General features: G+C 44.5%; 1 long non-coding RNA gene across 3 annotated transcripts in view; it reads right to left on the bottom strand.

Annotated features, from left to right (window-relative positions):
- LOC112673700 (uncharacterized) overlaps nucleotides 1-22,952 on the bottom strand; it is a 63,602-nt gene that overhangs the window by 15,042 nt on the left and 25,608 nt on the right. For all 3 annotated transcript variants that reach the window (XR_003144984.3, XR_003144982.3, XR_003144983.3), the window contains one exon: nucleotides 18,067-18,202. This is a non-coding gene — a long non-coding RNA (uncharacterized LOC112673700). The remainder of the gene's footprint in view (nucleotides 1-18,066; nucleotides 18,203-22,952) is intronic.

Raw genomic sequence — 22,952 nt, 5'->3', positions numbered from 1 at the left:
TTCCTGACATAGCAAATGTTAACTGTCACGATCCTCTGCCTCATTCTCTTTAATGGATGCATAATTCCATTGTCTTGAGTTTCTCTGGATTTGGCAGGAAAGTCATCGCCCAGCTAACGAGCTCTGCTATTTTCTTGCTGATGACAGATAAGAGTAGCTACAGTTTGTGCTGTCTGCAAGGGATTGGAGCAGAAAGAGGTCTTGCCCCAACTGATGAATTTGGATGCCTGACCAGTGGACACCTGTCCCTTTCCCCACCTGCTTTGGGTTAAGAACCCCCTTTTCAGAAGAAACCCATCAGTGGTATGATTTGGGTTAATTTTGCTTCTTCTACCGCCCGTGGGGCAGCCACCCACCCAGTCCTGGGTAAAGCCCTTTCCCCCCTTTACCCCTAGATGGGTAAAGCTATACTGGTTACTCATCTCAGATAGTGTCCTTCCTCCCTAGGAGTCATTTGCCAGCACGATATGGAATACCTACAATGAACCAGAAGGACAGAAACAGATATAGCCCAGCCCTGGACAGAGGTGATCCTCAGGTCTAGAAGGGGAGACAGATAACACAAAGATCCAGCTCCCTAGCACCCAAATCCCAAAAAAGATAATTACTTTTCACTTCTCTGTCATTCCTTCAAATGAGGCACCAAAACTGAACTTCTCAGAAACCTACTTTATCTGCAAGGCAGAGATTGAAGGTTGCCTCAAAAAGACCTGCAAGAAGCAATTTCCTCCCAATTACCACTAGTTTCTCAACGCCTTTCCCTTGGGAGGCTTTATTGAGGGGAGACGGTGCCAGATGATAATGTCAGGGGATCTGCACTATGAAATAAGTACTGGAAATCCCCCAGGCTTAATGACAATGCTTTTCCTTTGAACTAACTCCTTTTTTTTTTTTTTTTTCATTTTTAAAGCATTCTTCAGCTATTTCATTTTATTGTGTTCAGACCATCCTTTGACGCAAGTGGGACAAATATAGTCATATCTATCCCTCCGATAGCAGAGGAGGTGGTGTAGTGTCATGGAGAAGAACACGGGCTCTGGCGTCAGACTGCTGCATTCACTCTTGGCTCTGCCAATTAGCAGCTTTGTAATCCTGGGCCAGTGACTCGGCTTTGTGGCATGGTGGTAAAGCTCAAAGGAAATAACGAATGCAGGGGCAAAATCTGGCACATAGTAAGTGCTCAGTAAGTATTAGCTATTACTATTGTTGTTAATATTGTTGTTGTTATTGTAGGGGGTCCAGGGATGACAAAGCAATCAAGGACAGCCTCCAGGGAGAAGCATGATATCAGACATGGAGGCAGATGCAAGGACTAAGAAAATTGTCCCTGGTCTCAAGGACCTCTCAACTAGGTGGGGAAAGGGGGACAAAATTAGGAGCAAGCAAAAATAATAATGCCAACAATTAGAAATGAGTCTCTTATAAAAGATGTTACAAGGTGGCGTCAACACACAGGTGCACAGTACAGGTGCTGATATGAGCTTCACAGGATAAGATGGGAACTCATCTCTAGCTGGGAATCCGCAGAGAATCAAGCCCCAGGAAAGGCTCAGGTGAACATACACACACATATACATGTTCAAATGTTCAGAACGAGGACATTTACTCTGGTTAGATGCAGTTTGAGAAATGTCCTGCCAAATGCTCACAGGGAAGAAATGTCATGAAGTTAGCCTGGCTTAGAATTCAGGTCTGTCTGATGCCAAAGCTCCTGATCTTTCTGTGATGTCCCACTGCCTTCACTTATTTCTGCCTACATCTCCATGGTTCTGAAGCATACATAGTGGGTGGAGAGGATGGAAGGATGGGTAGATGGCATATGGTGGGTGGATCGAGGAGAGAGGGTAGATGGTGTGTGAATGGGAGATGAAGGATAGAGAGAAGGATGGTGGATAGAAGGGGTAGCTGGTGGCCAGATAGATGTACAGTGGATGGATGGGTGGAAGAATGGTAGGGGGGTGGATGGATGGGGTGGCAAGGGTGGGGGGTGTAGGAATGGAGGGATAGCAGATAGATGGACAAAGACACAGACCTGTTTTATACGAAAAACCCCAAGAGATGTAACCTACAGATTAGGCACTAGCCCAGGGTGAAGCCAGAATGAAAAAGCAACCAAGTATAGCCAGGTACTTAAAGTTACTCCTTGTTAAAATAACAACTACTTCATGGCACTTAATAAGTACTATAATTGAGTACTTGCTATGTGCCAGAGCCTGTGCTAAGCCCTTTAGAGGGGTCATCTTACAGAAACCCTGAGGTCATTGCTGTCATCCCCCTACAGAAACTGGAGCTTAGGAGGCACATATCCTGTTGCACAGAGAGTAGTTGGCAGGATCAGGACTCAGACTCAGGCTGCTGAAAACTCCAAGCTCCTGTTCTTAACCTCTCTGATTGACCTTCTTCTTCACAGAAGAAGCTTCAGAGCACCAGCTAGGAGTCAAGAAATACGTCCCAGGCAAGGAGACACCATAGCTGAGTCTTCAAAGCTAGGAGAAGAAAGGGCTGTCAAGGCAGAAAGAATAGAGAGCCTGATGCTGAGGAGCCATGACAAATCCTTCCCACCTACATGTGAGAGCGAAGCAGGAAAAGAGATGAGGCTGGAGACGGAGGCTGGGACCAAGTCAAGGAGGGCCTCGAATGTCGTATCTAGAATAATTAATAGTAATCTTAGTAGCACTGATTACTATGAGTCGAACTTTCTGCTGGGCACCTTTACTTGTATTAGTGCCTCTGAGCCTCTCAAATATATGAGCTTGGTTGATACTATTTGCCCACTTTGCAGCTGAACATCTGAAAGACTGAGTCACTTCCTGAAGATCACACAGCTAATGAGTGGCAGAGCCAAGACTTGAACCCACATCTCTCTGAAACTGTGGTCCATGTCTCCACCACCATGCTGTACTGCCCTGTGTGAGCTTGTACAACTTTGTCCATTCCACAAGGGTTTGGGCTTCTTCCTGTCCAATGGGAAGCCACTGGAAGTTTTTGAAGAGGGGAATGACCTGATAAAATGTGTGTATTCTAAATGTCCCCGGGGCACCTGGGTAGCTCAATTGTTGAGCATCTGCCTTTGGCTCAGGTCGTGATCCCAGGGTCCTGGGATACAGTCCCACATCGGGCTCCCCACAGGGAGCCTGCTTCTCCCTCTGCCTATGTATCTGGCTCTCTCTCTCTGTGTCTCTCATGAATAAATAAATAAAAATCTTACAAAAAAAAAAAAAAAAACTCAGAAAGAAATGTCCCCAACTATGCAAGTTGGACAGAGTATGCTAAAACCAGTCTCTCCTGCAAGCCCACCTTTGATTGGCTTCTTCTGTGTGCATCCCTCTGCCTAGACAACCTGCAGCTCACCTTGCGGCCCCCTGAGCCCACTCACTGCCTCAGAGGCCAAAACAACTGCTTCTCTGTAGGACTCTAAGCAGGACCTGACCCTTGCGGGGTCTCAAATTCCTGATGGGAAGGGAGTGGCTCCTACATCTTTTAGAATCTCTCCAGCTCTGACACTATACTTCCCTCCGATGTTCTCTGGAACTATGCAGCTAAATGTGTCGCTTTTAGCCACTCATAACAGCCTCGGGAAAGTTGACATCTGCATTTTTTTTCCTCCACCGCCATGAAGTTCCGATGGCTTTTCCTCCCAACATAAAGGAGTTATTTTTGGCCGCTGTTCAGTATAAAGCTTTGTTCTCCAAGCCCTCGTGTGTCACCACTAGCTTGTCGCTACAGAATCCCCTTCAAGACACCTTTGCCTTCCGGAGCCACTACCTCCAAGGGGGAAGCTATTTATAAGCCTCTGACAGTGCGTAATTGCTGATTGCGTCTAGCTGAGGAGTTGTCAACAAGTAGCGTTATGCTGGCTACTGGCTTTCTTAATGCCAGCAGATGTGTCAACTGTCACTTTGTTGAGACTCTGGGGAAGGTCTGCATTCCATTTAAATGTAGTCCAAGAACTAAATGGGGTGGGGGGGGGGGCGTGGATTGAAAACCAAATGGTGAATATGGCCTCTGGCCTGTGCCCTGAAGTGCATTTGGGTAGGCCTGGCCCCCTTCATCCTTGATGCAAGGGCAGGTACTGATGAGCGGAGAGTACTATAGTGTGGTATTCATAGGTGTGGGCTTGGAACCAGACTGCCTGGGTTCAAAGCTCAGCTCTGGTTCTTATAGGTGCTAAAACCTTGAGCAAGTTACCTAACACCTCTGTGCCTCACTTCCCCCACATGGAAAATGGGGATAGTGTGGGTTTGAGTGAGTTATTGTGTGTGAAGTCATAACAGTATCAAGCGCGTAGTAGCAGCTCAACAAAATGTGGGATATTATCATTGTTATTATTATTAGGACCCTAGGGTTAGTGAGAACCCCCACTGGCCTAAAGAAATAAGCAGACCAGAAGGCAAAGGTTGCCCCCTCCCAACCCCCCCGACCCCCTCCCCCAGCTTTACCAGAGAACTTGTTAGAAATGCAAATTATCAGACCCTACATAAGGGACAGTGGTCAGGTGAGGGGACAGAGGCATCACTGGGGACAGAGTGGAACAGAGATTCACAGGAGGGCAGCAGGGCAGGTTGGAGTCAAAACACATCAAAGGTGTAAACAGGGTCCTGAGTGATGGTGGCAGAAGCACAACCAGTCCTGTCGATGAATAGAGAGACCAATGTAAGGTCTGTAATCCTGACAGGTCTGTCCTGGGCTCCCACGACCCCTCCCTGCACCTGCTTATATATTCCTTCTCTTCTGAGCCTTTGAGCCTCAAAGGAGAGCCATGAATCATAGTTCAAATCTCAGGTCTAATTATTTCTTTGGACGACATTACCCTGTCTCTCAAATCTTGGACATAGAACAAGTCTTGTGTGGTAAGACCTGGGATGGGAGTCATGAGACCTGAATCATCATCCTGGTTCTGACTCTGACTTTGGGTGACTTGCTTTCACTCCCTGGGCTTTGACTTCTACATTTGGAAAATGAACTGGTTGATCTCTAAGGACTGACCCAGCTTTTAAAATAAGTGAGTTCTACTCAAAAAGTTTTTATTTTGCCCATCCTAATTCCAAAATGCATGTTAAAATTAGTTACCGAAATGAATAGAGCAAGATAAAATGAATTGATTAGGAAATTGAGATGAAGGAGGCCAAGGGCAGGATTATAGGCTTGCACTCTGCTAGAGATTAATTTTATCCTTGACCTTGAGATTGAATTTATCTCCAAGATTTCTAGCAGCCAAAGCAAAGAGGCAATCAAGATTCATTAGATCAGGGGCACCTGGGTGGCTCAGTTGGTTAAGCGTCAGACTCTTGGTTTCGGCTCAGGTCATGATCTCAAGGTCCTGAGATGAAGCCTCACATCAGGTTCTGCACTCAGCATGGAGTCTGCTTGTCCCTCTCCCTCTTCTCCTCCCCCTGCTCTCTCCCTCTTGAATAAATCAATCAAATCTTTAAAACGAAAGATACATTAGATCAGAACTGTTTGACAGAAGTTTCTGTGATGATGTCTGTGATAGAATATTCTATATCTGCACTGTTCTAACGTAGTATCCCTTAGCCACACGTGGCTACTGAGAACTTAAAATGTGGCCAGTGTGACAGAGGATTAGAGTTTTAAACCTTTACTTAATTTTAATTATTATAAATAGTAGCCTCTAGCCACATGTGACATGCAGCTATTGTATTGGACAGTGCAGCATTAGATAATTCACAATGTTTTCTCAGTGCACCAATTATAAATTTGCCACCTCTGTTCTACCCCTCATTGCCTGGTCTGCAATACTGAAGGTGTGCCCTGTCATTATTTCTCCTTTGTCAGCTGGTACAATGTCAAGTTTTGTCACTTGTGGCAAGGGACAGATCCTGAAGAAGGAAGGCGTTTCTCTTCTTGTTTCCAGCCCACTCTTCTGGGTAGGCTTCCATGGCGCAGCCTGGTCTATGCAGCACCAGGCTCTGGCAGCACTTGTGGCTTCTGCTGGGCCCAGCTCCTGTAACACACATGGCTTCTCCTGCAGTGTCTATGGCCTCTCCACTGCCTGGCTCCAGCAGCTTGAGTGGCTTCTCCAACACCTGGCCTCTGGAGAGCAGGCGCCAGCAACTACAGTGTACTGCAGCCAGCAGTGCCCAGAGGCAAGCAGCTTTTTCCAGAACCTCTTCAGGTGACTTCAGAGTGGAATGCTACAGACCAAGTACCTCCCGGTGAACAGCCTCCCCTAGCACCTCCTTGGGCAATTTTATAGCAAGTACTAAGGCATGGCATCTCTGGGCAGATGGTTCCCTGCTGGGACCCCAGAGGGCAAATGTCCAGCAATTGTTGCAGGTGCAGTACCTCAGAGACTCAATTAGTCCTCCCTAAGGTCTAGATCACAGCTCTAGGGCATTCTCTTGGTCCCAAGGGTAGGACTACCCTCAGAACCTTATAGCCAGTATTCCTGCATTCTTCACAGTTCTTTACTTCTCACTAGCCAATTCTGTTACTCCAATCTTCTCTCATAGTTAATTTTATATTAAACTTTCTCTGTTCAAGTTTCTGTGTAGTTTTTATCTCTTGACTGGACCCTGGCTGCTATAGGAGTTGTCTCCAGAGACAGACCTGTAAAAATGGGATTTGGGTGTTGGTGTGGTCATGCCCTTGGGCTTGAGGGCAATAATGAGCTCCTCACCAATGGGAAATGAGATGCTGGTAATCCATTGCATGCAGTGCTGATTAAATAAGCTATCACTTGTGGTTGGCTGTGATGAAGGGCCAACTGAAACAAGCGCCCAGGGAGCCCACTGAGATGCTTCAGTTGACTCTATGGCCATAATGATGACTCTAATGATTATAGTGTGGGATATATTCCTTGAGCAGACTCGAATGCTTACAGAGAAAAAATGCCAAGTTCAGTTCAAACCATGGTCTGAGAAGTTAAAAGAGGCACTTGGATGGCTCAGTGGGTTGAGCGTCTGACTCTCGATTTCAGCTCAGGTCGTGATCTCAGGGTCTTGGAATTGGGCCCCGCTTGAGATTCTCTCTCTCTCTCCCTCTTCTCTGCCCCTATCCCTCCTTCTAAAAAAAAAAAAAAAGGAATAGAAGTTAAAAGAATATTTTATTTCCTAAAGACATAAGGTTGATATGACTGGAAGTACAGAATTTAATTGTGTGAGATGCTGAATTTCAATAACAACTGAATTCACATCTTCATAGAGTTGTTCATGTGAAATTGGGTTGGGAAAGAATGGGATCATAAAATGTGAAAGGAGAACATCTGATTGAATCCAGATTAAACTGACAATCTTGAACCCCTACGTCATTCTGAGCACACATTATTGGTGGCAGTAACTTTCCCTCTGGTGTATTTGGACAATAGCATTTTCTTTCTTTCTTTCTTTTCTTTCTTTCTTTCTTTCTTTCTTTCTTTCTTTCTTTCTTTCTTTCTTTCTTTTCTTTCTTTCTTTCTTCTTTCTTCTTTCTCTTTCTTTTCTTCTTTTTTGGCATATTTTTTCCCCTGAACCCTGTGATAACTTCATCTAAGGCAATGCCTTAGACCCACCGTAACCACCTCTTGTTGCCACTAAACCCATAACTAAGGTGAAATATTAGTATACTAATTATAACGTAGGAGGAAGCAGCTTAAATATTCAAGAATTATAAAATTTTGCTAATATATATCAGCACACATCTAGGATCATGTGTAGGTCTGGATTTGAAGACTGTTAGACCAAGGATCTAGTGGGCTAGAACACTACAGTGAGCACATTCATTGATGTAGATGAACCTACTAAAGACTTCAGATTTCATATGTTATCTCATACCCATGGAGGTGTCTCAAACTGCTCACTAAGCAACTGACTGAAACTTGAACTCAACAGTGACCAACAATTAATGAAACTGAGAGTCCGCAAACTGGATTTACATGCCTGGAATTATATGGAAGAAGAAATTCAAAGATAAAGGGACATGAGAAGGTTTGATTGGGTTTATCCTGTACAACTTGCTCACCCACCCACCATGTTCCATGAGAACACCCAGAAGACATTCTCTTGAGAGGCACCTGGGTGGCTCAGTGGTTGAACATCTGCCTTTGACTCAGGTCATCATCCTAGGTTCCTGGGATTGAGTCCTACATCAGGCTCCCTGCAGGGAGCCTGCTTCTCCCTCTGTCTATGTCTCTGCTTCTCTCTTTTTTCTCTCATTAATAAATAAATGGAACCTTTTTTAAAAAAAACATTCTCTTGATTTTAAGGCATTGAGAAATACATTTGAGAGGGGAGTACCTATATTCTTGAAAGCTCTGTGGTTGCTTTTTGAATGATAGGTTCAACTATACGGAATGTCACCATTGATATGGGATACCTGATTTCAATGAAAATCATGGGATCACGAAGTAGCGGAAGACAAATGGCATCACTTAACTGCTAAAGACTAGGTAGGTATATCTATCTTAAATGGCAGCAGGGAAGTACCAGTAACTAGACTGTCCTGGTACACAAAGATCTTTGGTAATGGTTAATTGATCATGGAATCCTAAGGATGAAATAGATGGGCACTCTAGGAGTGAACTGCTTGATTTCTACAACAGGAAAAGATTCAAGGTCTGGTAGCAAAAGCCTGACCAGTGTCCACAGGAAAGAGCCATATCTCTCACCCAATTTCGAAGTCTAGGTCAATTCCCACAATAAGAGCCCTTTGACTGAAGGAGTGGTGGGGTATCCTCGAAGAATGGCTCTGTGCCATTGCCTCAAATATGCACAGTAAAATCTTCCTGAAAGAATTCCCCCAGAAGGACCTGCAGTCATTTGCTAAAGTGACTTTATTAGCAAGAAAAAGAAAATTTTGTAGGTAACTAGACACTGGCTCTGAACTGATGCTTCTTCCTGGAGACCCAAAACACCACCACAGCCCAAAGTGGGGGTTAGTAGTGGTCAGATAATAGAATCTCAGCTCAAGTCAGAGTCACAGCAGAACCAGTTCATCCACAAACCCACCCTGTAGGTCATTTTTTCAGCTTCCAAATTCATCATTTAAATAAACATACTAGACAACTGGCAGAGTCCTCACACAGGCTCTCTGACCAATAGGAGGAGGATCATTATGGTAGGAAAGATTGAGTGGAAACTCTTAGAACTTTCCCCTCTTATTGCAGTGGCAAACCAGAAGTAATACAAAATTGCTGGGGAAATTGCAAAGATTGATGTCACTTCCAAAGATGAGAAAAGTAGGGATAGTGATACCTATCACATACCCCAATTAACTCACCTATGAGTCTGACCTACAAGGAAATCAGACAGATCTTGAAAACTGAGTATGAACTCTTATAAACATAACTAGTGATGCTTCCCACTGCAGTTACTGTTTTGATTTAGTATCTTTACTAGAATACATCAACATGGCCATGAGCACTTAGTATGCAGCTACTGGATTGTCTAATGCTTCACCGCACCCCATATCAATGTGTATGCAAGGTTCATTTGCTTTTACCTAGCAAGGACAACAGTCTACCTTCCCTGTGTTGTGCTCCATAAATACATCAATTCTGTTCTCTGCCACAAATAATACTCCTTAGAGATCTTGATTGTCATGACATTCCAGAAAATATCATACCGGTTCCCAACATTAGTGACATTTTGCTAACTGGATCTCATGAGCTATTTGATTCCTCCCACATTTTTGTTTTATATACAAGTTTTTGAAACTTAATTTTACAATTTGGTCTTCCGATAACAATCTTCAGTGGGACTGGGACAGAACTGGGGGAACCATTAGTATAGCTAGCAGTGGATACAATGTCTGTTGGGATGGTGCTTCTGCTCTTTTGGGAGAGAGGGTGAGAACTTCTTCATGTGTAATAAGGATAACTATATCTTATTAGATGGGAAGTTTAATCCCATGGGAAATTTCTGGGACACAGAGCAGAACCAACACCTCAGGGTTATCCCCTTGAGGGTCAACACAGATAGGCTATTTTTTTTTAAATTTTTATTTATTATTTATGATAGTCACAGAGAGAGAGAGAGGCAGAGACATAGGCAGAGGGAGAAGCAGGCTCCATGCACTGGGAGCCCGATGTGGGATTCGATCCCGGGTCTCCAGGATCGCGCCCTGGGCCAAAGGCAGGCGCCAAACCGCTGCGCCACCCAGGGATCCCCAGATAGGCTATTTTTTTAAAAAGATTTTATTTATTTATTCATGAGAGATACACAGAGAGAGGCAGAGAGACATAGGCAGAGGAAGAAGCAGGCTCCCTCTGGGGAGCCTGATGTGGGACTTGATGCAAGACCCACTCCTGGGACCCCAGGATCATGCCCTAAGCCAAAGGTATACGCTCAACCACTGAGCCACTCAGGCGTCTCAACACAGACAGACTATTTATGCACAAACTCCCACCAGTCAGTGGTTGAAAGCTGTTGGTGATTGTTGATGTTCTCGCTTTTCTAGCCTGCCAGGCCAATGGCAACAGGAAATGCCTGCACAAAGAAATGCAGGTGTCCATGGTTGGAATGGGTAGTAAGGGCAGGAGGATGCAAGTGAGGCCCTGAAAGCGTCTGTTCTCCTAAAGTTTCCTTCTCTCTACAGCAGGGAGGACAGGGACACCTGGGTGGTTCAGTCAGTTAAGTGTCTGACTCTTGATTTCGGCTCAAGTCATGATCTCAGGATCACAAGATCGAGCCCCACAATGGGTTCTGCACTTTGCTGGGAGTCTGCTTGAGATTCTCTCTCTCCCTCTCTCTTTCCCTCTGTCCCTCTCCCACTCTCAAAAAAAAAAAAAAAATGTATAACCCGGGGGGAGAATTCCTAGTTCATAGGGTTGTTTCTGTGCTGCCGACTGCAAGCTCTGGGAGTTACTATTCATGCCTTGGAGGCCCTGACCTGCTAGGAGAACTAAGGGAGATGGTGTAGAGAGAGCAGCTGACAAAGAGCCCCTCAATATGAGTCCATTCCCTCTCCCTTTTCATTTTAGTAACTGCTTCACTATATGCAGGACTTACTCTGGACTGGGCTCTATACAGAGTGCTACCCACACCTGCAGTAGAGGTGTGAACCATCCTTTATAGAGGAGGAAACAGAGGCTCAGAGGGTTGAAGTCACTTCCCCTCAGGTCACTGTGTGCATAACCCCGACTGCCTGACTCCAGAGCCCTCTGTGTTGCACGGAACCACCCAGGGCTGATTTCTGACATGCTCTCCAACTATGCTTATTTAGGAGCTCAGGTACCAGATGCCTCAGACAGCATCCACCCTTGCCAGACGCGACCCAGATTAGCTTTGGGAGAAGCTGCTGCCAGGAACTGGCATGTCTTCTGCTTCTCTTCCTTCATAATTGGTGTCCCACCAAGATAGCTCAGGTGGGTGGGAGAAAGTCTTCTTTCCACCTGCCTCAGGCTTTGTCCTCTTCTGCCCACACATGCCCTGGAGCCATCACATAGCCTCACCTTTTTGAGGGCTTTCTTCAGGGAATTAATTTTGAGTCTAGGCCTCCAGGCTCCCATGGCCAGGCCCTTTGTTCTGTCAAGCTGGTTCGTCGGAGCACAGAAGAAATGGATGTTCTGCCTACTTTCTACCTTTCTGCCTTGGAAGGCCCAAGCTGTAGCTGCTACTCTTTTTCTCATTGGGCTCATAGGCTAGCGGAAGCAGATGGTGCATGCGCTTAGGGTACCAGCAAAGAAAGTTACTGGAAAGGGATAGTGATCAAGCACAAATGAATGTAGTGAACAGGAAAATGGTTCCTACATTTGGGATGTGTTTCTGACATCAAGGGTTGGCTCGGTCAGCTCCTTACCGCCCTCTGTGCATACTTTACCACATGCTAGAGGCTGGCAAACCCAAGTCTACAGATTGGGTCCTTGAGGAACCCGTCTTCCAAAAATGGCCGTGCTGTTTGGAAGCTAGAAGTGAGGTGGAGAATGTCCTTTCTCTTTCTGCACTAACAACCATGTGTTTTTGGAGCATTATTTTTCCTTGCAGCAGTGACAGTAGAGGTCCATTGACTGGGGCTTCACTTCGTTTTACCGAGAGGAAGGCCATGGGACATCAGTTTTGTTTGCCTTTAATCAAGGCAGAGGCAGTGTGGCCCTGGAACCAAGAGTGGTAGCAGGTTCCTGAGGTATGCATTTCAGCTGATGCAACATGGCCTTTGAGCCAGCAACTGAGCCAGAGACTTCCTGAATCTTCACCTTCCTGCGCATAGAACTCCTTTGGTGGACTAATCCTACTGGCACATTCTGGGAGACATTCTCGGAAGTTCTGCCTACATCTGGGAGGCAGAAATGAGGCAGAAGGCACACTTTGCTCCTCTGCACTCGTGGGCAGACACATGGGCTTCAGCAGATGGCCACAGAGACTTCTGCAGAAGCCTCTAGACATTCTCTTACTATTGTGGGACCTACAGGCAATTGTGGAGCTACAGGTAACAAATCTGATACTGAAAGAGGCTCCAGGAAACACTTACATTACATCATTTGATTTTCACAACAACCCTATGAAGAAGAGGCTATTGGGCAGCCCGGGTGGCTCAGCGGTTTAGCGCTGCCTTCAGCCCAGGGCTGAAGCTCAGGAGACCCGGGATCAAGTCCCACATTGGGCTCCCTGCATGGAGGCTGCTCCTCCCTCTGCCTGTGTCTCTGCCTCTCTCTCTCTCTGTCTCTCTCTCTCTCTGTCTCTCATGAATAAATAAATAAAATCTTTTTTGTTGTTGTTGTTTTTAAAGAAGAGGCTACTTACTCCTAATCCCACTTTACAGACAAGTAGAGATTAAATAATCACCCTAGGCCACAAATCTATGTGACTGCAGAGCTCCTGTTCACTTTCTCCTCTCCCTGACATCCTGCCCTGCTCACTCCCACCCCTCATTTGCAAAGGAGAGGGGGTACAAGGTGCAGGAGAGGGGACAGCTGAGCAGGAAGGACCAAGAGATCCGCCTGGAGCCAGGCAGTGGTCAAAGCACAAACTATCCTTGGAATGTTAGAAAGTTCTTTTGGAAAGTCTTCCTAAGCCTGAGGCACAATCTTCTAAAGCGCCTTCTTGATCGAAAAAATCCAGTGCTTTGAAGATGGAACTGAATGTGTGGGAACAGCCCAAGGACAGTGGGTACCACAGCTGCAGAGTAAGGAAGCAGATCAAGCTGGAGGACACCGTCAGAGATCAGAGCCAGCCAGGATCACACAGAGACAGACCCAGGGGGCAGTCAACACTGTCAGGACCCTGGCAGTTTCAATGGAGGAACCTGGAGCATGAGCATTCCAAAGGCTTTCAAGAGCTGTGCACCCTCGGGGAAGTCACTCCACCTCTCTGAGACTAAGCCTTCTCATCAGCCCTTGCCTGAGTGGCGGAACAGTGCTTAGGATGGCTGGCTTCCACATCCGACAACTGAGCCCTTGGCTCTGCCACTACGTGCGTGGCTTCTCTGTACCTGTTTCCACATCTGTGAAACAAGGATAAAAGTACATATGAAACAGGGTCATTGGGACAACTAAATGAGTTGGCATAGGAAAAGGATTTTTGAACTGCACTAGGCATATAGCAAGCACTGAATTCATGTTAGCTGTTATTTTTCTTGCCTAAGAGGGAAGTGTGAGGATTAAAGGAGATAGTATGTTTGTAAGGTTTCACATATAAATTTCCTTAGAAGATCAGCTCAGAAAGTGGTGGCACTCTGGTTATCTAATACTGCACAAAAAACCATTCCAAAAACGTAGTGGCTTAAAATAACAATGATCAGTTACTTTGCTCACAAATCTGCAATCTGGGCAGGCCTTGGCAGGGTTGGCTCATCTCTGCTCCATGCAGCATCAGCTGGGGAGATTTGAGGGGGCTGAAGGATTCACCTCCAAGGTGGTTCACTCCCATTGGGTAGCCAGTTGGTGCTAGCTGATGGCTAACTGTTCAGCTGGGGCTATACAGACCAATGGCCTATATTATCTCTACGTGGCTTCTCCATGGGGCTGCTTGGGTTTCCTCACAGCATGGCAGCTGGATTGTAAGAGCATGTGTCCCAAGAGATGGCATGTGGAGCTTCTAGTCTCTAAGGGTGTTGGCCTGAATGCAGGCACAACTTCACTTCTACTGTATTCTGTTAGTCAAGCACTCATGGAGCCTGTCCAGTCTCAAGGGGAGAAAGATAGATTCCTCCTCTTGAATGGAAAGAATGTCAAAGAATTTGCAGCCATCTTTAAACTACTACAGGTAATTTGTGTTTTCACTCCAGGTACTGGCCGCAGATCCAAATACACACACATAGGTGGGCAAGCTCTTTGTTCTCAAACCATACCCCAACTGAGAAATAGATGATCAAAGGGGGGAAGAGGGACCCCCTCCAAACTGGAGACATCCTGTTTGTTGTTCCAGATTCAGTAGAAGAGAGTCTGTGAGTCTCTTATGGCTCAGGATTCCCAGGCAAGTACATACCCTGCATCCCCAGTATCTCTGCTTCCCTCTCCCAGGAGCTGGTCAGGAAGCCTGTGGTTGTATTCAGGATTTAAGTCAGAATGGCAAAGCACACAGGTTATGGAGCCTTTGGGTAGCTTCCTAAGCTCCCTCAGCCTTATGTATCTCATTCAACAAATGGGCATGATACACCCTACATCACAAAGTCATTCTGAGGATTAACGGAGTGTCATGAGTAGGTAGGGTGCCAGCAAATTAACAAGTGACCCATCAGGCTCATTTTTTTCTAATGTGGCATAGTTTTCATTTCAAAAACAGATTTCCTCTTTCTCTCTAGCCTCCACTCCCCTGGAGAGTAGGCAGGAGTCAGGAGACCTTAAATAACCAATTAAAAATAAGCTTTCCTAAGATAGACAACTAGTATAGATATAGACACAAGTACAGATATAGACATATAGTATAGTACATAGAGATAGTATGATCTCAATATGTGAATAGACAGAGACTAGAGGAAATGTGCCAAGATGTTAACAGTTGCTGACCCTGGAAGATGAGACTACAGTTGATTTTTTTTCCTGCTTCTCCTATATAACTTTTTTTGTGTGTGTCCCCACATCTTACCAGTGTATGTGTTACTTTAATAAAAAAGACATATGTATTAAATGAATAAATATATGATAGCAGCCTTCCCACATACTCCCACACATCCTCCTACACAAACTTGTCTTTCTATAGAGCAGGCTTTGTGCAGAATGATGCTATCAGACCGACAAGTCTGGGCCGACAGTCTTCCTGGAGTTGAAGTAGACCATGCATCGCAGGACATTTAGCATCTCTGCCCCTCACCCACGTAACTGGCAGCAGTGCTCCCCACTGTCAGTTAAGAACGCCCCCACATTATGCAGAAAAAAAATGTTCTTGTTTTTCAGAGATGCATTTGGGGTGAAATGTCAGGATATCTGTAATTTAGTTTAAACTGCTTCAAAAAAATAGATAAAACAATTATGTGGAAAAAACACAACAAGCAAGAAATCTAGGCAATGAATACATGTGCATTTGTTCAGTTATTCTTCTTACTTTTCTGCTTGAATGTTTTCATAATCAAAAAGTGGGAGGAAATCCCCTGCACCCCATTTTTCAGATGCCAAATGCCCCCCATTGGTGTGGAGGTACTATCCCTTATTGAGAAGCCTATGGCTATGTCTTGTATTGCCTCTTCTTCATAAATGTTATGTCTGGTTATAAGTCAAAAACCCCCTCCAGCACTGCTTTTTTGGTCTTCAGATGTTTCCTTGATGACATTTGGAGGTAGGGGAAATGTCCTGTGGCAACAGGAAGAAATGGCCCTTGTCTGGTTCTCTGGGGCCTTGCTGGTTCCATGAGGTGCCCTCTGCCCTGTCTGGTCAGTACTGTCCTGATGGCAGGAGCTGAAATTTATGACCTGTTCCCACTGGCATGGATTCAATGCTCCATCTCTTTCCTTGGGCACCTGCATGGTTCAGAGTCTCAACTGTACCCTCCATGCAGCCCTGATTCAGCTTGTCACCTGGCCACTCTCCAGGCTCACGATTTTTCATGCTTCTCCTCCATTCTTCCCTGGGGGCATGCAGGAACCTCTGGGGCTCTCCCATGTCATGCATACCCTGAGATGATTCCTCACACAGGTGACAACGCCAGGACAAAATAAGATGCAGTGACAGGGGAGCCCAACCATCCACCCATACCTTACTTCTACATGGCCTTTTACAGCTTTCACATACACATTCCCTTCAGTCACAAACCTTTTCTGAGCTCTGCACGCCAGGCACGTGCTACGGGTCTGGGTCCCCCTGCCACACACTGTATACACACACCAGGTGTCTATTGATATGTGAAAAGGCAAACGGATCATGCTGCAGCCACACAAGTAAATATCAAGCAGCTGCTACAAAGAAGAAAATGAATTGATATGTACTGATAAGGAAAGATAGCCAAGCAATGGCATTCAAAGGAAAGGCAAGTTTCAATATAATAGGTGGGGTAGGCCAGGAGCCCTTTTCCATGAAAAAAAAAAAAAGTATAATAATGAGAACTGAAAGCAACACTCTTTTTTGTCCCCGCATTAAATAATACTGCGACCAAGTAATACTTTCGTTGCTTGCTCTAGGAAATACCTGCTCTCAGAAGATAAGACAGAACCAACCCAATGCCTCGCTTATAGAAACAAAATTTGCTCATCTAGACTCACTTCAAGTCCTTTGGGCCCACCAGTCTAAAGCTCTCAGGTCCTAAACTTTGCCCAGTCTCATCCAGTTACCTGTGCCCTATGACCCACCTCAAGGAGGCACCATCTTACGTGACCAGCACAGCCTTTAACACCCAGCAGCATTCTTTCTTGATGCTTTCCCTTCCCAGGAGAGAAAATGAGTGGGGAAAATCAGAGAGGGTGACTGAACATGAGAGACTCCTAACTCTGGGAAACGAACAAGGGGTAGTGGAAGGGGAGGTGGGCAGGGGGTTGGGGTGACTGGGTGATGGGCACTGAGGGGGCCACTGACGGGATGAGCACTGGGTGTTATGCTATATGTTGGCAAATCGAACTCCAATAAAAAAATATACATATAAAAATACTTTCCCTTTCCAACACCACTACAACTTTCTCAAGGTGACCTTCTCCCTTTCTGCAGGAAGCTTAATACCCTTGGCTTTGTTTCATCAGTAAGTTTTCCTAGTAGTCTTTGAGGGAATCAATGATCAAGAATCATAAGAATTACTCTGTGCTGGGAACTGAGTGGATTGTTTCATACACGAACCTCTGTGAGAGGTTTCATGTCGCTGTGCCCATTTTACAGGTGAAGAAAGTAAGAATGGGAATTTGAACAACTCGGCCGAAGTTAGGCAAAGAATAAGTGGCAGAGAAGAACTCAGCCAGTGTGACTCCAGGAGAGCCTGAGAGTTTAACCCCCTGATATGACCTCGGTTCTCGTTATTATGACTACGCGTAACAAGTCACTCAAAATTCCAGTGGCTTAAAACAATTTTATTTTTGCTTATGGATCTTCAATTTGGGCAGGGCTTGGTAAAGATAAGTGCCTCTGCTCTGTGCAGCATCAGCTGAGGTAGCTCAAAATGCTGGAAGCTGGAATCATCTGGAAGCTCATTCTTTCACTTATCTGGCAATTAATGCTGAGTGTCAGCTGGGACCTTAGCTGGGCAATTAGCCACCACACTTACATGAGGTCTCTTCACGTGACTGGGGCTTCTACATAATGTGGTGGCTGGCTTCCCAGAGTGAGCATCCCAGGAAAAAAGAGATTTCCAGGTAAAGCCATCTTGTCTTTCATAATTTGGCCTTAGAAGTCATGCAGCATCACTTCTGCCACATTCTACCTGTCAAGGCAATCACAGAGCCCTCTCCCAATTCCATGGGAGGGGAAATAGACTCGCCTAGTGATGAGGAGTGGCCATGTCTGGAAGAGCAGATGAGACCAGAAATACTGATGTGGTTGTTTTGGGAAACACAATCTTCCACAGACCCACATATTCAGCGTGCCTGCATATAAAACCTGAAATATTATCTAACAAACAGTTAGCTATGGTTATTCTGGAGCTAATAGAGGCTTTTCGTTTTTATAATTTTCTATGATGTTTGGATTTTTTGTAACAGGTGTATAAAACACTATGGCAACGTATTTTTCAAATACGTGTCCAATCTCAAGAAGCTCATGCTGAAGATGAGTATACTCACCATTAGCTATTTCTTCTCCCAGATCCATTTTCTGCCTCATGCTGCTCTACTTTGAGGCCTGAGAGGATGATCTCTATAGATGGTATCACCGGACTCCTTCACCCTCTGCCTTCTGGTTGAGTTGATCCTATGGGAGCTGAAGTCAGAGGGTGAGAGGAGAGAGAGGTGTGGGTATTGATTCTCCTCTCCATCCGCCCATGGTTCTCATGATGGCATGTTCCCCTATAGCCCAGAGCATCTGTTGGGCAGCCCCTCTTTCATAGCTACAAGTCTCATTGGGTTCCAGTAATACTTCCTTTATCTCAATTCTTCAGAGATAATGGCTTGCCTCTGTGGCTGGTCCCTGGGACACCTCATCTTCCCTTAGGGGTTTCCTTAATCCTTGCTATTCCTCTATAATTGTCTTTTCATTAAACTCTCTTTAGTTAAGCCCTTTAATTGCACTCTCTGTTCCCTACCAAGTCCCAGTCCCAGACTGATCCAGTAAAGCACTGATGGAGACAAACATGCAAACAATAATATTACATTACATGCTTTTATATGTTTTTAAAGGCATGTATAGGAAAAGAATATCTATTGATTTTTATTTTTATCTTTTTTTAGAGAGAGACAGAGAGCATGAGCAGGGTGGGGGCAGAGAGAGAAAGAGAATCCCAAGCAGGCTCCACACCCAGCAGAGCCTGACATGGATCTTGACCCCCTGACCTCAAGAACATGACCCAAACCAAAATACAGAGTCATATGCTCAACCAACTAAGCCACTCAAGCACCCTGAAAAGAATATCTGGTTTTTTTTCTTTTTTATGAAATATCTAGGTTTTAAATGAAAGAGTCAGAAAAGCCTTCCCAAAGAAAATGATATTGAGACACAAAGGATGAGCCAGTGTTCACTGGTTTGTGAAAAGGAGAAGAACTTTCCAACCTCATGAGGTTTCCATGGATAAGGAAGCAGGCCAAGAGAGGTTAGGTGACTTACTCATGGCTATACAGGATATAGCACAGACTCAAGTCTTCTGCTTAATCCATCACACCACAGGACAAGCTTATGTTAGTTATATTAGTTGAGATGTTTTTGGCTGCAAGTAACCAGGAAAAAAATTACTTAAGCAGTAAGGAAAATATTTATGTAATACATTTATATGATCCTATTATATAATGACAAGAAGACCGAGGTGAGGTAACTCTGGCGCTGATGAAATGAAATCAGATGTTCAACAAGGTCTTCCAGAAGATCTAAATGGAGAAATAGACCATAGATTGGAAGACTGAATATTGTCAAGTCAATCCTCCTTAAATTGACTTATAGATTTAATACAATCACAATGAAATTCCCACACAGTTTATGTGTGGAACTCATCAAGTTAATTCTATAATTTCTATGGAAATACAAAGGAGAAGCCTAGGCTATCTTGAAGAAGAACATACACTACCAGATATCAACACTTAATATCAAGTTACAATAATTAAGGCAGTGCAGTATTGGTACAAGGATAGACAAATAGACGAGTGGAACAGAATTGAGAGTCCAGAAATGGAACCAAATATGTATGTTCATTTTGTTTCCACTGAATTTCAGTGGCACTGGAGAAATGGGATATCCATATAGAAAACAGGCTGTATGGAGGAAAAATGAATCTTTACCTCACACCATATATAAAAATTAATGTGATGTGGATCACAGACCTAAATGTAAAAGTTAAAAAGAATCAAGCCTCTCAAGGAAAATATAGAAAAGTTTCTTCATGATCTTAGGGATAGGCAAATATCTCTGAAACTGAGCACAAAAAGAAACTCCCTAAAACCCACTATACTGAAAACATTTAGACTTCATTAAATATAAGAACTTAGGTTCACCAAAAGGTATTATTAAGTAAGTGAAGAAGCAATCTACAGACTGGGAGAAGATATTTGCATTCTATATATCTGACCAAGAACTTATATCCAGAATATAAATAACACCTACAAGCCAGTAAGACAAAACGACCCACTTTAGGAAGGGAAAAGGACTTTGACAGACACCTCTTAGAAGAGAAAATGACCAAAATGCACTTGAAAAACTTGTCAGAGGGGTGCCTGGGTGGCTCAGCGGCTGAGTGTCAGCCTTCAGCTCAGGGTGTTATCCTGGGGTCCCCGGATCGAGTCCCATATCATTATCCTGGGGCCCCCGGATCGAGTCCCATGTCGGGCTCCCTGCATGGAGCCTGCTTCTCCCTCTGCCTGTGTCTCTGCCTTTCTCTCTCTCTGTAGCTCTCATGAATAAATAAATAAAATCTTAAAAAAAAAAGAAAGAAAAAAGAAAAGAAAAACTAGTCAGAGAAATGCAAATTAAAACTACAAGATATCACAACTCATCACCAGAATGGACAAAACTAAAGACTGGCAATATCAAGTGTTGATAAGTACGTAAAATTGTGGATGCCGAGAAAAATCAAGGCCATTCCACCTCAAGTTTAGCATTAGCACAAGTACAGCCATCTTAGGCCCCTGTGAAGAAGAGCTGAACTTTATAGGAAAAACTGCAGAATGTCCTCGGCAGGTAATCCCATATCAGAAAGACAACAGAGCCCACACCTGTGGTAGAAAGTCCCATATTAAAATGAGAACAGAGCTCAATGCCCTTGAAAGCCCCATATCAAAATGTAAACAGAACTTGAGAAATTCCTCCACCCCTTCTGAAAATCCCCTAGACCAGCCTATAAAAAACCCAGCTGTAACACACTTCAGGGGTCCAAGTCCCTGCACCGCTGTGTCGGGTATACTTGGACCCAAGCTCAAGCTTGCTAATAAACCCTCGTGTGCTTGCATCAGTGTCGGCTCCTTGGTGGTTTCTCGGATTCGCAATCTTGGGCACAACAAAACAACAGGAAAAAAAAAAAAAAAAAAAACAACTGGAAATCTCACACACTTCTGGCAGGAGTATAGGTTAGTTAAACCACTTTGGAAACTGGCAGTATCAACTAACTAAATAAAGTGTTATCTATCCAATGACTCAGCAATTTCACTCCAAGATGTACATTCAGGAGAAACGAGGACACTCATCCCCCCAAAGATGGATACGTGGAATGTTTATTGCACATTTTTTCGCTCTCAAAATAGCCAAAAACTGGAAATAGCTCAAATGTCCATCAGCAGGAAATGGATAAAACAAAATTGCAGTACCCCTGGAACACAACACAGTGACTTTTAAGATAAATTACTGATGTACATAAAAACATAAAAGAATGTCAAAGAAAACATCCTGAATGAAAGAAGCCAAACACAAAACAGTAAGTATTGTATGAATCCATTTATAGGAAGTTCAGATACAATAATGTATGGAGCTGGGAATCAGAACAGGCTGGATATTGCCTGGGAAGGAGCACAAGAGAACCCTGTGAAGTACTGGATATGTTCTGCATCTTCATCCGGTAGTGATTACTCGAGTGTATACAGACATAAAAAGTTGCAAAGCTATATACACTTAAGGTTTGCGGACTTTACTGTAATGGAAATTACACTTCCGGTTTAAAAATCTGGGATCCCTGGGTGGCGCAGCGGTTTGGCGCCTGCCTTTGGCCTAGGGTGCGATCCTGGAGACCCGGGATCGAGTCCCACGTGGGGCTCCCGGTGCATGGAGCCTGCTTCTCCCTCTGCCTATGTCTCTGCCTCTCTCTCTCTCTCTCTGTGACTATCATAAATTAAAAAAAAAAAAAAAAGAAAAAAATCTGCTACCAAGCATTTCCACACTGCCATCCCCACATAATCACAAAACTGTGCCTTCAATATTAAGGCATCACATATACAGAAGAATATGGCTCGGGGAAGAGGAGACCCTCTCTTCCTGTGCCTCTTTGAAAAATAAAGAAACATTCCACAGATGCCTTGTCACATCTTACTGGCCATAATTGCATCATATGTCCTGGTTAACCCAATTGCTGGCAAGGGAAGTGGGTGTTCCTGATCAGAGCTTACCTTCCTCCTGGTCCCTTGGGAAAGAGTGAAACACTTGCTGGATCTGTGATAAATGTTAAGCCTGTAGCAATCAGTTATTGAACAAGGAACTTGGCTCTCCCCACAGAGGTTACCTCCCAGGGATAAAGCAGCATTTCATCCCTCACAACATCTTCTTTTGTCTTTTTTTTTCCCCAAAATGTATGTATCTTCATTGTTTTTCTGTTTAGGTGATTAATGGTCATTGTACAAGTTCAACAAGTAGGTGAAAACCAGCTATAATTAATTCTCCCCTACCCCACACCGTGATAATCATGATTACAAGTTTGATCTATGGTCTTCCAGAATTTTTTCTTGACATATATGTCATTTTATATATTTATATGATGTTTTCACCTAAAGAAACAGGAGCACACCATATTTGTGAAATACTATCATGAGTCCACATAAGGAAGCCTTTCTGTCATTTTCTCAGCTACAACCCTAATTATTCTTCAGGTGTCTGGGGGCCAAGTGCTTCAGGTAAAATGGTCCCTTCAGGGAATGAATTAGGATTAGTGTGAAAGAGTGGTTCTGATTCGTGCTGCCCATCAAAAACACCTAGGGAATTAAAAGATCTAGGTGAAGCCCTAGGTCCCACCCCCAGAGAGATGCCATACACTGGGTTGCTGTGGCCTCAGGAACCCAGACCTCACAGGTATTGCTGAGAGGCAGTTTAGGCTGAGATCTGCTGGTCAACTCTCGGGGCAGTACCCATTCCCTGTGGGCACTGACTGGTTTAAGAATGAGTCACACAACCCAGTCCTTGCCATGGGCAAAGAGGGGAAATTGATGATTCCTGATGACATCATTGTGCTGCCAAATCTGACTTCTTGAGTGAGATAATATGATTTCATTCACATTTTCACCACTTTGAGTTACATGCAGCCAAAAGCTTCTTAACGAGGGTAACCACT

Source organism: Canis lupus, chromosome 24, assembly GCF_003254725.2.
Source record: "Canis lupus dingo isolate Sandy chromosome 24, ASM325472v2, whole genome shotgun sequence".
NCBI lineage: Eukaryota > Metazoa > Chordata > Mammalia > Carnivora > Canidae > Canis > Canis lupus.
Note: the sequence above shows the minus strand (reverse complement) of the source record. Positions and strands in the feature narration are given on the sequence as shown.